This window comes from Numida meleagris, chromosome Z, assembly GCF_002078875.1.
Source record: "Numida meleagris isolate 19003 breed g44 Domestic line chromosome Z, NumMel1.0, whole genome shotgun sequence".
Taxonomy (NCBI): Eukaryota; Metazoa; Chordata; class Aves; order Galliformes; family Numididae; genus Numida; species Numida meleagris.
In genome coordinates, this window is record NC_034438.1 from 42,958,172 (window position 1) to 42,971,199 (window position 13,028).

Here is a 13,028-nt window from a genome sequence, read left to right on the forward strand (position 1 = left end):
CTGGGGCAGTTTTGGGACAAAGTTTGCATAAGACTCTGGAATGCTTTTGCCTGTTTGACGCTGAATCTCGGCAGCGCTCAAACAAGTTCGACAGGGAAGGACGAATCCTTCCAGCTACTTGCCGCTGCCCCTCGATGAGGAAAGCAGCTTCTGCCGGACCCGATCCGGGACTTCAACCCCTCCCCCAGTCGGGGAGAAGAAAGAGTGCAGCCCTCGGAGAACACCGCCGCCGCTGCTGCGAGGCGCCCGCAGCACCCGCGGTCGCAGTTCACTCCAGATTTTCCCTGCCTCGCTACCGCCTTCTGCTCCAGAATCGAGCCGCTATAGACTTTCTCTTACTTGCTCAAGGGCATGGCTGTAAAGAGTTTGATGGAATGTGTTGTTTTAATCTTTCTGATCATAGCGAATCAATTCAAAAAACAAATTCATTGGTTGCTTAATCACACTCGATCCATTACTAAGGATCATAATCCTATTGATGATTGGTTGCGTTCTGTGTTTCCAGGTCTTGCTCCTTGGATATATGATATCATTAAAGAAGGTGTTAAATGGGTTTTAATCATTGTTCTACTTGTGATAGTTGCTAGAATATTGTATAGTTGTCTGCTGCGTGCTACCGCGCCGAAAGCTGCACTTGTTGTGACTGACAACAAGGATTCGGACATCATTCGTGATTGGCTACAAGATCAAGGGGGGCACAATCCTAAGGATTGTTTTGCCTTACAACCCTAAAAGAAAAAGGGGGGAATTGTTGGGAAACAGCTTGCTTGGCAGTGCTCGGCAGCACGTAGTTACTGATTTACTAATGATTTATGATGTAATGATGTAATCCCTAGCTACGTGGAATGTGGTGTTTCCAGTGTGTTCTAGTATATTTCAGCATATCCATAGTATTCTGTATCCATAGTATTGTAGTTAACAACATATCCCATATATGGTGATTACTCGGGCAACGATTTGTTAGCGTGTGCGTTGCATAGAGCTTGTATCCCTGGACCCTGTATCCCTGGAAGCATATATGCTATATAAGATGGTGTGTTGCTACAATAAAGTTGGAAGTCATGAACTCATATTGAGTGTGGAGCTTCCCGCGCCGTGGGGGGTTTCCTGTGGGAAACTTGGGGGGTTTCCCAACAGAATGGCCAATATGAGCTATTTACAGTTAGCATGTTCTGGTGCGCAACTTTGCTGTAGGATCTGGGCTGAGAAAGTCAACTCATTTTATATAGATTACTCCACAAACTTCTGATGCATCAATGTTGGTTGTTACTGACCTTGGCAAGATTGAAACTCACAGTGAAAATGTGAAAAGCTCCTTATGCCAGTATTTCTCTCAAGCCATTAGGTGACGTATGGTTTCATTCTGAGAGAAACAATGTTAAGTCGATCCTAAACTGTATTTGCAAAGGTTAAAGTCCTTTTTCTCCATACCTTGTGTGAGCTTTTTATGGGTATTTGTATCACAGGGGAGAAATCCATCATGACAAAATCATAAATTCCTTCTTTCATTTAGTATGCTTGTTAATGTTAAATTGAATGATTGGTGGTATTCTAAAGTGATTGAAACAGGCTTCAGGCTTTAGGTTTTTGTTGTTGTTTCAGTGAGGGTTTTTTTCTTTGTGGAGAGTGAGGGTAAATAAAGATTCATACTAATTTGTTTTGTTTTCTTCCAGCTCCATTAATTGCTTATGAAAAATAAATCTATTAATTTAATTTCTATATTCAGTCACCATCTCACCTGCCCAGAGTTCTTGTATAGCCTGGCCAATTGCTACAGCGGATTACTGTTTCTCTCTGGGAGGCACAGAAAAGCTCCTTTTTCTGTACAACTCTTCAAAATATAGTCTAGAAAATTTCGGAGAAAAAAAATTAGGAGGTAATTGAAATAAGCTATCTACAACTGAAGATCACGTCGAGACTCTAATTTCATCAAGGCTATGAATGAAAATAACTAAATTTTGTTTTTCTGTTTGACTGAGGTCTGATATCTAAACAACAGTACAGAGATCACCTTGACCTAGGGCCTGGGCTCATAGAAATACAATCAGACACGCATCTTGCAAAAGTTTTGCCAACTGCTGTGCTTAACAATACTGGCAGATGCTTAAAATGCTTATGTTATGAACACTTTAAGTTGCAAATGTTGCACAAAATGTGAAGCAGAGGCATTGACTTCACTGAGAATTCTGTTATAAGTAGTCCTATTCTGCTCACATTTCATTCTTCTTAGTAGTTGACAAAGGTGCAGATACTACAGTGGGGTTAGGAATCACGTCATTATTCTCAGACATGGGTCTGCAGTGGTTGCACCACAGAAATGTTACTTCTGATTTTTTCCCTTGAACTTTTGTTGTAAATGGGTCCCCAGAAGAAGAAAATATGCTTGTTAGGGGACAAAAATTATATGTGAGAGTATGCCCCCAGAGTAAGCAGAGAATGACTGAAGTTTCAAGAGAAAGCTATAAGAGAAAATGTCTTTTTATAAACCACAGAGATGCCTGGAGCATTCTCTGTGGGATATAGGTGGAGAGATAAAACTAAGGAATAAAAAGTGCACTGATAGAATGATGTAAATGAAGAGGAGAAAGAGGAAGTGGCTATGAAGAATGAAAGTATATATCAAACACCTGCTGGAAATAAAGATGGCAGATCTGAAATGACTTTGAAAGTGATCCTGCTGTTAACTCAGAACTAGGTAGGTATCAACTGAATCACTTTCCAAATCAGGTGATAAACAATACAAGTGGAAAAGGTGGTTTTAGGCTTTACAGTAAGTAATTTGGTAATCTGATAATTCATATGTACATGTCCTTTTTACAAACATATTATAAGATATTGCAAAGCCAAATAATTTGAGGCAGGAATTTCAGACTACTGGAATTCTGAGGGTAAACAGAATAGCTCAGAGGGCTGAAAATATAAGATATATTATGTACAGAATCCCACATAACATATTTTTGCTTCACATTGTTTCTGTGCCGTGTTAGTCTTTTTATCTCTTACTCTGCACCATGGTATTAGGTATAATTAACTGCAGGTTTGTTTTTTTCCTGGAACCATCTACAGAAACACCTGCTTGATGTGTTTGTGCAGCTCTTCTCAGCAGAACCGTGAAAAGAGCTGTCAAAAAGCTGTCATGAGCTGGGCAGGGGTCAGTGCTAATTAACAGAAGGACTTGGAAGAGGAATAGTTTGATCCTGAGATCCTGCCTGGAAGGTCTGGGCAGAAAAGAGATACATGGCACAATTCTTTGTTTTAGTGTGAGAGCTTGCAAAGGTGTAGAGGAGGAGGCGGCTGCAAGAGTAAAGATGAGGAGACAAAACGGATGTGCATGGATTTCAACAGCGATGCACTTCAGGTAGTGACACTCCCAAAATCCTATTTGCGGGGCAGTGAGAAAGAAAGAGGGCAGACAGCTCGAGGATCAAGTTTAAGGTTCAAAACTGGGTCAGATTTTTCACTCCCCTCAAGTTTTTGCACTTGAATTCCTTTTTAAGGTTAAACCAGCACATTTTCACTTAATGGAGGCTACAAGGCCTGAAGGAATAGTTAAGGAGAGAGTGAGAAAAAAGCATAGAATTCCTTCATGAGAGAGAGAAGGGAGAGAAGTTAGTGTGTGGCTGTGCCAAAGTATCTTCCAAACACCAACTGTAGTTGAAGATTAGATGTCCCTGCCTATAGCAGGGGGGTTGGAGCTACATGATCTTCAAGTCCCTTTCCAACCCAAACCATTCTATGATTGTTGGTATTAAAAAAAAACTGGTTATACTATTGCAAGACTGAATTCAGACTTAATTTTTAAGCTTTCCATGAGAAGACAGAGTTGTTTTATCCCAAGGCATTTTCCTTCTGCAGGGAAAATTACCCACATTCAGAATCTAAAATATTTATGTCATTCTGGTAGTGATGCCTACTCTTTCTCTGCTTAGAAACTATCACAGTTCCAAAGAACACATTAACACTATTTGTTAGAGGACAGTTTCTGCTACAAAACACTATTTTTTTCAACTTAGTCACAACCATTAGCTATGCATTTTTGCCAGTGATGATCTAAAGTTCCTCATAATTTGACAGCTGTGCATGGCCATTTGGAACTTGGCTTGTTTTTCCCATGGCTGTCGTCACTGTTGAAATGTACCACCCACTGCCTCACTGTGCTACATCCGCTGTTTGGTCTTCATAAAATTCAGCAAGTATTAGTGAGTATCAATGGGTGCCATTTTTTTCTGCATGGAGGAGTTTAGTGACACATCCTAGTTTAATAGGTACTTCCATGTCAGACATCACTTTGTCAGGCTGCCCCTCTACTGCCATCTGTCACACAACAACAAAATGTAACAGAATATTGGTGGGAAAGTTCAGCCTCTACTGCCATACCACCGCGAGCTGCCTCTGTGTATGTGGGCCAACCGTAATAAGGTAGGAGGCGTTATTTTCAGAATATTATATATCTCTCTGCAGAGTGCAAACTAGGATCTCATATGAAATTAATTCCAGCAGTGGACATTGATCTTAGTAATGTGACTCAGAATTTAAACAGGTGACTCTTCTAGGAGGTTTGCTCTGATTTCTACTGCTTTATACTCCAGGGCAATAAATCTTTACTACTTTCCAGTGTTCTACCCCTTAAGTAGGCTCATTTAAGTGATACACAAATCTAAATTTTAACAATTATAAAACATGAAACATGCATTTAAAAACTTTTAAATTTTATATTGCTAAAACAACAGTTGAGTTAATAAATGATTATTTTACACAGGTTAAGCGAAGCCTTTTCATTTGTACACCTATTACCAATTGGTGGCACTCTAATAATTTTTGTAAATATGCTGTTTGAGTCTGAAACAAAAGCAAACAACTCTGGGCAAGTAATGAAAAATTGATTTCTAATTCTTTTACTTTAGATATCACACCAAAATTTTATGGATTTCTGAATTGTATGTTCAAGGCAGTAAACTGGGGAAATAACTGAGGAGAAGGAAATTTGTGGAAGTATTAGTTTATAAAATGTTGTGAAATGCGCTATGGTAATTTGATTTAGTATTCTGCAGTCATCTCCTGAGACTATTGTAGCTCTTGCCCAGCAAGTCTGGAGTGCCTGACATGAGGCAGCTCTCCTGTATGGGTTGTTATGGCATTTTATTCAATGATATAGGGATTCTTCTGGCTCTCAGAAGAGCTGCCAGTAAGAAGCCAGGAAGAAAGAATTTGTGTATGCTTCATTTTACATGGAACCAACTTGGTGATTCAGCGAGGGCACTCTGCTTGCCAAGTCAAGGAAGATCATAGAATTGAATGAACTGGGACATCAAGAACAGCTTGATCTGCCAACCAGTGGCATTGTTATGCTGCTGGTATTATGTGTGTTTCCTGTGCATCTTTAGTTTTCTTCAGTGTAGTCAGTCTTCATAATGGAACTTTGAAGAAGTTAAAAATAATGTCTTAGTGAATAGTTTGCAGGTGCTATTTTAGACATTTAGCCTATCATTCTGGGTAACAGTTTATCCCTTCCCTCTCCCCAAAATAAACAAATATGAAGGGAAGATATCTTTTTGAGTTTGTACAGAGTATTATCAAGCTGATTGCTCAGTTTTCTAAGGGGGTGGTTTTATGTGATTAATGGAAGTGGCAGTCAAAATTCCTGAAGGGTAAAAATGTTTTTAGCTGAATATGCTGAAGTCTGGCAAAAACTAAGTAATGTTGATATAGAAGTTTTGCTGTTGTGTAGATTTACTTTCTTTTTCCTTTTTTCAGTAAAAGGGATGGGATTTGCCCTCCCTGCAGGTTTACTTGGAACACAGAGTTTTACTCAATATCAAATGTATTATTTTTAAATTTCTTGGGATGAGTGAACGTCAGTATGTGAAAACAATACATCAACATGCATTGTCTCATTGAGAGTAACTGTTTATAGGCATGTAATAGGGAACTTTTTGGAACATTAAAAGTGTTGTAGAAAGTCAGCACTTCTGACAGCTGCTTAGATTGCACCTTTGCCATGCCCTTCAAATCATATTTGGTCAGAACACTTCACTGTCTTTTTGTGTTGCCTGTATTTGTGTTTATCAATCTGTCACACCAAGTTAAACAACACTACAACTGGAGTATGCAATATACTTTATTTTTAGGTTTCTGGAAAAGCTTTGTGTGTGAGAGCTGTGGAGGAAAGACGTCATTATGGAGGAATCCTAATTGTAAACTGAACCACCTCCACCCTCAAATGGATAATATAAGGCAGGAGAGATTGGATTTCAAAAGCTGTGGCATTCATCTCTGTTCCAGTTTACTTGTCCTTGATTCATTGTGCTAGAAAACAAGCATGTTAAAAGCCTGCATAAAGCAGATAACTTCCATATGCAAATAAGCATATTCAGCCTTACATGAGCTTGAAAATCTCAGATATTTATCATGTTACATCCTTGCTCGTTGCCTAGTTTCAGTTATCAAAGCAATATGCTCATACTTATCAGGCAGCGGAGTGAATTTCTCATTGTGCCTTTCTAGTGCAGGGTTCCACAGGTTGGCTTCCCCTTTTCCTCATTTGTTCATCTCTCTTGCTCATCTCTACCCTTATATTCTTAAAATGTCTACGATTTGGTTCATTTGCAACTTTTTTTAATAAATCAGAAAACATGGTTGGACTGCATAGATTAATCTCATTTAAAAAAAACCTCACATAAAATTTAGGAATATTTTTAGGACTTGCTTAAAAAAGCAATACCTTGTGCTCATGGAGATTTGTGTTATGTTACAACAAAACTTCAGGGAGTAGGTAGAATTGTCAGTATATTACCTGGCATTTGGGGGAAGAGATGCATTTAAAATTGCAAATTAAACATGAGTTCTGTTACCTAAGAATGTTAGCCTGTCTCTAACTAGCAAGGCAAAAACCCCGGAGTTATGGGAACTGAACTGTTGTGTTAAATTTTTATCCCCTGTGAGAATTGTTAAGATGCATCTTTTAATGATGCTTCTTCTCTTTAGAGACAAAGAATATTAAGTGTTGTCAGTAACCTCCTTCCCAGTTTCTCTTTTAGCTCAATTTGAATAACTGTCTGCTTTTACATATTACCTTGATGTAAATTTTACTGAAATATCAATTTTTATCTAGAGGAAACATAAAACTAGTAAGAATGACTGCTGTTTTTTGTCTCTCTTCATGAACTTCCCATAATGCCAGACACAGTGATTATTATTTTACTAATTGTATGGCACCTTTGCTCTGCTAGCTTTTTAAGATATTTGTGTATAGTGATGTGCCTTGAAGGTCATTAATACTGGACTCTGAGATTTCCTCAATGAAGAGGGAATTTAAGCTCTTAACCAGTCCTGCTCTCTGATGAAGAAGGCATACTTTATTGATAGGGATTTATTATGAACTCTTTGGATTTTCTCTGCTCTGAGAAGTAGCTGGAATTAGGGTCTCAGAGTTTTGAATCACTCAAGAAAAGGGTCTTCCTGATCAACCCTTAAAGCCAGAACTGCAGCAGGAAAAGATGAGCCACAAGATGACTGCTCATTCCCCAGTCATAGGAATCACAAAGTTCTCCCCTTGAACAAAGCAAAGGGGCTGGCATGCCATGACTGTATGTTCACAATTACTGCTGTTAAGCTGGAAGGAGGAAACTATATTCTGCATTATTCCAGGGGATCTTCCAGGGTATCTGGACATTCCTCACACAACTCTCTCAGCTAAAGAGAAAGGTAAACCTTCTGGATATATCATTAGATGTTGAAGACCACTGAGTCCAAATGACTGTTTTGTACATACATTTATTACACATGCAACTTCATGTGTTGTGTGTGCAGCATGTTAGTATACCTGGGAAGTGTAACGTTAAGCAATTTAAATGAGAAGACATACTGTGTAACTCCCCAAGGACTGTCTCCCTGTTTGACTTTGGTGACATTATGTCATGCTGAATGCTGTGTTTGTCAGACTCCTTGGTGCACCCGAGCCCAGCCAAGGACTCAATAGCATAGGATGTTTGCTGCAGAGTTGGGCACATGCAGGGCAGGAGGGGAATATGGCCCTTCTGGCAGCTCTGAATTGCTGTGCTGGTGCCGTTGTTCTGCATGACATTGCCTTAAAAGTGAGCTCAGGGGGATGGAACCAGAGCAAGCCTCTCAGTTAAAAGCAGTCCTAACAGACCAGTTTGCTGCTGGGCCAGAGTAGAAATAGCCTTTTGTCGTCATTTGTTTGCAGCATAAATTTTTGCCTGTTTTAACTGGCAATCAGAACTGACAACTCTTAAGATTGCATCTCAGACATCAGGATGTTTAGATCTCTTCTAATAAAAGCTGCTAGAGCTTGAAAAACTGCAGATAGATTGAAAGTAACGTTTTAAGGCTGTTTAGGGACATAAGATGCAGAACATGATGGAATCCTGCAGAGCTGTAGGAAAAGACTCAACAGCTTGAAACTCCAGAATAATAGGAACTCAGCATTTTTAATGACTAATCTCTTGACATTTTTGAAATTATTTTGAGTTTTGGGAAGGTTATTTCATGAAGTTTGACTGCTAAAGACTGACATACCTCGTAATGGCTGTAGGTGTTTTTCTGTGCTGTTCAAATTAAAAATTCGCATGAGTTTAATGAGAACTCTGCAGTAAATTCTGAGAAATCCTAATGTAGGAAAAAGTCCACCTGAGAGAGCTGACTTCAAATGAAAGTTTTGAATGCATACCTTGAAGTCTTTTGTTTGCCAAGATAAAATTTAAGACTTTTTAATTATCCTTTTTTCATTATTTTTAACTTATTTTCTACCTGCCTCCAGAGCATCTGTTAGTCTGCTTAGCACTTTATCCTGGCACCATTGCCACCTCTTTATTTCCTATTTCCCCTTTTATTTCTTGCTTATAAGTTCCTCCTCTTGCCACAGAGGTGTGTGGGAATGATGTAGAGAATTTTACCTAGTGTACTGGTGTCTGGGTTTTGTGCTGTGACTGCTGTGCTGCTGCAGTTGGTTGCACCAGGGACCTTATGAGAACAGCCTGCAGGTTTCTATCACATGTAGTTTGGGGCTACATGTAGATACAGATACATACATATAGAAAGTCATGTTATATCTGGATTCCTTTTCTGAGACCTTGTCTCTCATAACTCTACCAGGCTGTTGCTGCTACTGCTAATTCTTGAAATGAATCTTTAATGAGCTGGGGAAGACTGTGACAAGGGGGGTGGAAAAAGAGCTAGTGGCAGCACTAGCTCTTGTTTTTGGTGGGATGGCAATTGAGATGGCAGCTGCCCTGGTTGACCATCCTTCCATCATGACCTTCTTGCACAGATCCGTACATCTTTTTCTTGGAGAAAATGGTAGAGATTAATTTCAGTGACATGCATACAGATTTGTTAAACGCATCCTGGAGAAAAAGGCAAAACATGGTTCCCAACTGAGGGATTAGCTCAACTAACCAATGTCCACAAGGGAACGTGGATGTCCCTTCTTGGATCTTGCTCCTCTGGCAGAAACCAAACCTGAAAAAGCAAACAAAACAAAATAAAGCCAATGTGCTCACACCCATGAAACAGACTAAAACAAAAAGAACAATAACAAAATTCTTTTGCAATGGAAGTAGCTTTATTCTGTGTTTAAAGATTCCAAGAACTTGTGTGTCTGTGGCTGTTGTGCAGATGTGCTGGGTCAGTGTTTTACATCCCAGATGTGGTTGTCTGTTCTCAAGTGTTGCTTCCGTGGCTGGCAGACAGCCAGGTGAAATTGTGCAGTAACACTAAATATTAAGTAAATGGGAGACAGCAGTGTGTCTGTGCTACATTTAGATTGGAGATGGGGGAATTATAAACTGATACGTTCCTGAAAATGAGGCTGGAATTGCTGAAGAATTTTGGATATTGTGTCTGTGTGCTATGCTTTGAATAAGGAAAAAATGTGTTTTTAACTGTAGTTCCAGCCCTCCATGTATAAGGCTTTTATTGCTTCTGTTATACCTCATTAAATGCGCTATGCTTTGTGATGTTGCTAGAAAAACTGTCACACAGGTAAAATTCACATACATTTGTTTAGTTTGGTTTACTTTTTAACATACTTGCTAATCCAGAGTAATTTGAAGCATACGATGGCATAATTGACTGCTTTTGTTTTCAGTGGTTACAAATTAATTTTCTGAGACAAGGCTTTCAAGAGCCATTTTGTTATAAAATGTATGTGTGCAAGTCAGGAGCAGCTTTGATGCTTAGGGGATGCAACTTGCAGATCAGGGATACATAGCAATTACATGCAAAATCAGAGCGAAACTTAAGCAGCCTGTCACACTGATGCTAGTAAGCCACTATTTCCCAATTCATATTTTGCTTTTGACTCTTGATGACTTTAAAAAAAAAAAAAAAAGCTTTTCTATTAAACAATTCTGTAACCTAGGTGTGAATTCATGTTTCCTACCTGCTGATGGGAATAGCAGACCTCACCAATGTGTGTTGAAGACTGGCAGCCAGGAGAATTTGCACTTGAAGAGGAGCTTTTACAAATGCATGCCAGAAATTCTAGGTAAGAGGGTACCCAAAAGAGAAAGTCGTACTAATGGAACCAGGCAGTGTACATGCTGAAATTTACTTTCTTTTGTTGAAAACAATTGCTCAAATCTAGCAGGGTGTAGAATAGAATAGTCTGTATTACATTTTTCAAAATTCTCTTTCTGGAAGAGATGCTGGCCTCTAGGTCTGGACTTTCTTTTTCCCTCTTCTTGCTTTCAGCACATGTACTGGCAGGGTCCAAGTGGAACTACAAATACAGCAGCTAATGCAGGTGTAGGTATGCTTGTTTTCTGCATCTTTAGGATTTGTAGTGATATTAACTGAGTGCTCTCAAAATCCCTGCAATAAAGCTGTAAGGTATGCCCTTATGTGCGTTGAAACCTTCGTCAGAGGTGACTTATGTTAAAAGATGTTTTGGTTTTGAAAGAGTGTATCTACCAACTAAAGCAATAAAGCATCCCATGAGACACTAGTATTTTATCAGAATACAGTGAAGTGTTACATAGGAGCAATACATGAAAGTAATTCCTAATTATCTATAATAGCCACATTAACTGAACCAAAAACAAACATCTCATGCAGAAACTCCCTTGACCAACTAGTATGGCTCCGGAGGGGTTTATTATGGTTGGAAGTACTGAAATTTACCTGTATTTTAGGCATAAGACTTTTCAGACATAGCTGCACTCTGTTAGAATGAGTCCGTCAACAAGCTACACAATTGTCAGGCCCCTTGTACATATTACAGAGGTGTCATTAGTTCTATTAAAATGTGATTTTTGTCATCACTTGTCATGGTTTTATGATTTTCGGTTATTGGTATTCCACATCATAACATCATGTAGTGAATCTACCTGGTTCTCAGAAGAGAAGGACTACTATATTCCCCACAGTACTTTGCTCCTCTGTTACCATTTTCCAGCCGGAGGGAAAAGATAAAAGCTCACAGTATAAAAACTTGCAGATCACAAGACCTCGTCCCTTTTTCCGCCCATCTCTCATCTTGGCAGCACCTCGCTCTCCAGCCGTCTTATCGTTGGTAGTAGAGTAAGGCCTACCTTGATTTTGGGACATTCTCTCTCTCTGTATTGGATTTATCAGTTTAAATTGTAATTGTATTGTATTATAGTGTGTTGTTTTGCATTCCGATATCTTATTTAGTAAATTAGTTTGTTTCTCCTCAGATTGTTGCCACTGTTCTTTGCTCTCAGGGCCATCTCCTTACCCTTTTCCCTTTTCCCAGGGCGTGGGCCCGTGGATCCCCCGTCCCCTTCGTCATGGAACTGGGCCGGACGCCCGTAAACCATTGACATCACTGCAGCAGAATTGTGTAGATGTCATAAATAGAGACTGAAAGGATCTAGTTCCAGGTTATTAAGTGCTCATTTGAGATGGTGGTTGATAACTGCTGTTTCTGATGTTTCTTATTAGGCTGCCCTTACTGCTTGCAGGCCTTATTTTCAGTGGCTGTTAGTCTTGCTATTGTAAATACATACATATTTAATTAGTAACATTGTGTACTGTCAAAAAGTGTGTGAAGTATCAATTCATTAGTTAACACTTTAACTAAGCTCTAACACAAACTCTGCTGCATAAATATCCAGTAATTAATGAGAAAACACTATTGGGAACTTTTTATATGTAAAAATGAACAATTTTTTTTGTTTCAATTATTAGAATACATAAAGAAACATTGAGAATAAATTTCTGCAAGAGAAGCTGCAGTGGAATAAACATTACCCCGAAAACACTAAGGCTAAGGGGGAAAGGGGAGGGAGATGGGCCTAAAATCAAAACAGTGGCAATAATCTGAGGAGGAAAGCTAATTTACTGAAAAAAGATACCAGAATGCGAGATAATGCAATATAATACGATATAATTGGAATTGAAGCTAATAAATCAAATAAAATGAGAGACTGTGCAAGAACTGGAGGCCTTACTCTAATGCTGAAAGCGAGATGGTTAGGGAGCGCTCACTGTGGACAAGCAGGATGGGAAAAGGTGGTGTCTCGTGACATGTGAATAAATTTATCTTTCCCTTTGAATGGAGAATGGAAAATGGAAACACAGAGTCCTCTGGAGAAGAACTACATTGCTCTTCTTCTCTTCTGAGACAGGTATACCTGGAACTGTTGACAATCCACAGAACTGTAGTATTAATTCTTTAACTCCCAGTGCACTACATTATGTTATGATGTGGAATACCAATAACAAAAATCATGAAACCAAGACACCAGTGTTCAGGTTGCTACGTGGTGTGGGTGTCGTAAAAGAAACAAACCCACGAAAGTCTTTAAAGAATTGGCGAATTTATGAAGTTTGTTAAACTGTGTATTATCTTTCAGATTTCCTACAGGTTTTTTTCTTGTTACTGACAGGTGATTATTTCATTACTACTGTTGGCTGAAATCATAATGCTCACTGCTTCTGCTGCTGATTATGATGGGGAAAAAATAATGACCCTGACTGTGAACCTCCAAGGTCATACAGCTGTAAGCAGATGCACTGAGGGTGACAACTGGCACAGAGCACCA

At 39.1% G+C, this 13,028-nt stretch overlaps 1 long non-coding RNA gene across 1 annotated transcript; it reads right to left on the reverse strand.

Moving 5' to 3' along the window:
- On the reverse strand, positions 9,119-11,778 carry LOC110390246. The gene is made up of 3 exons (XR_002433652.1): positions 11,720-11,778; positions 9,418-9,480; positions 9,119-9,305 (listed from the first exon to the last, which is right to left on the reverse strand). It is a non-coding gene; the product is annotated as an uncharacterized LOC110390246 (long non-coding RNA).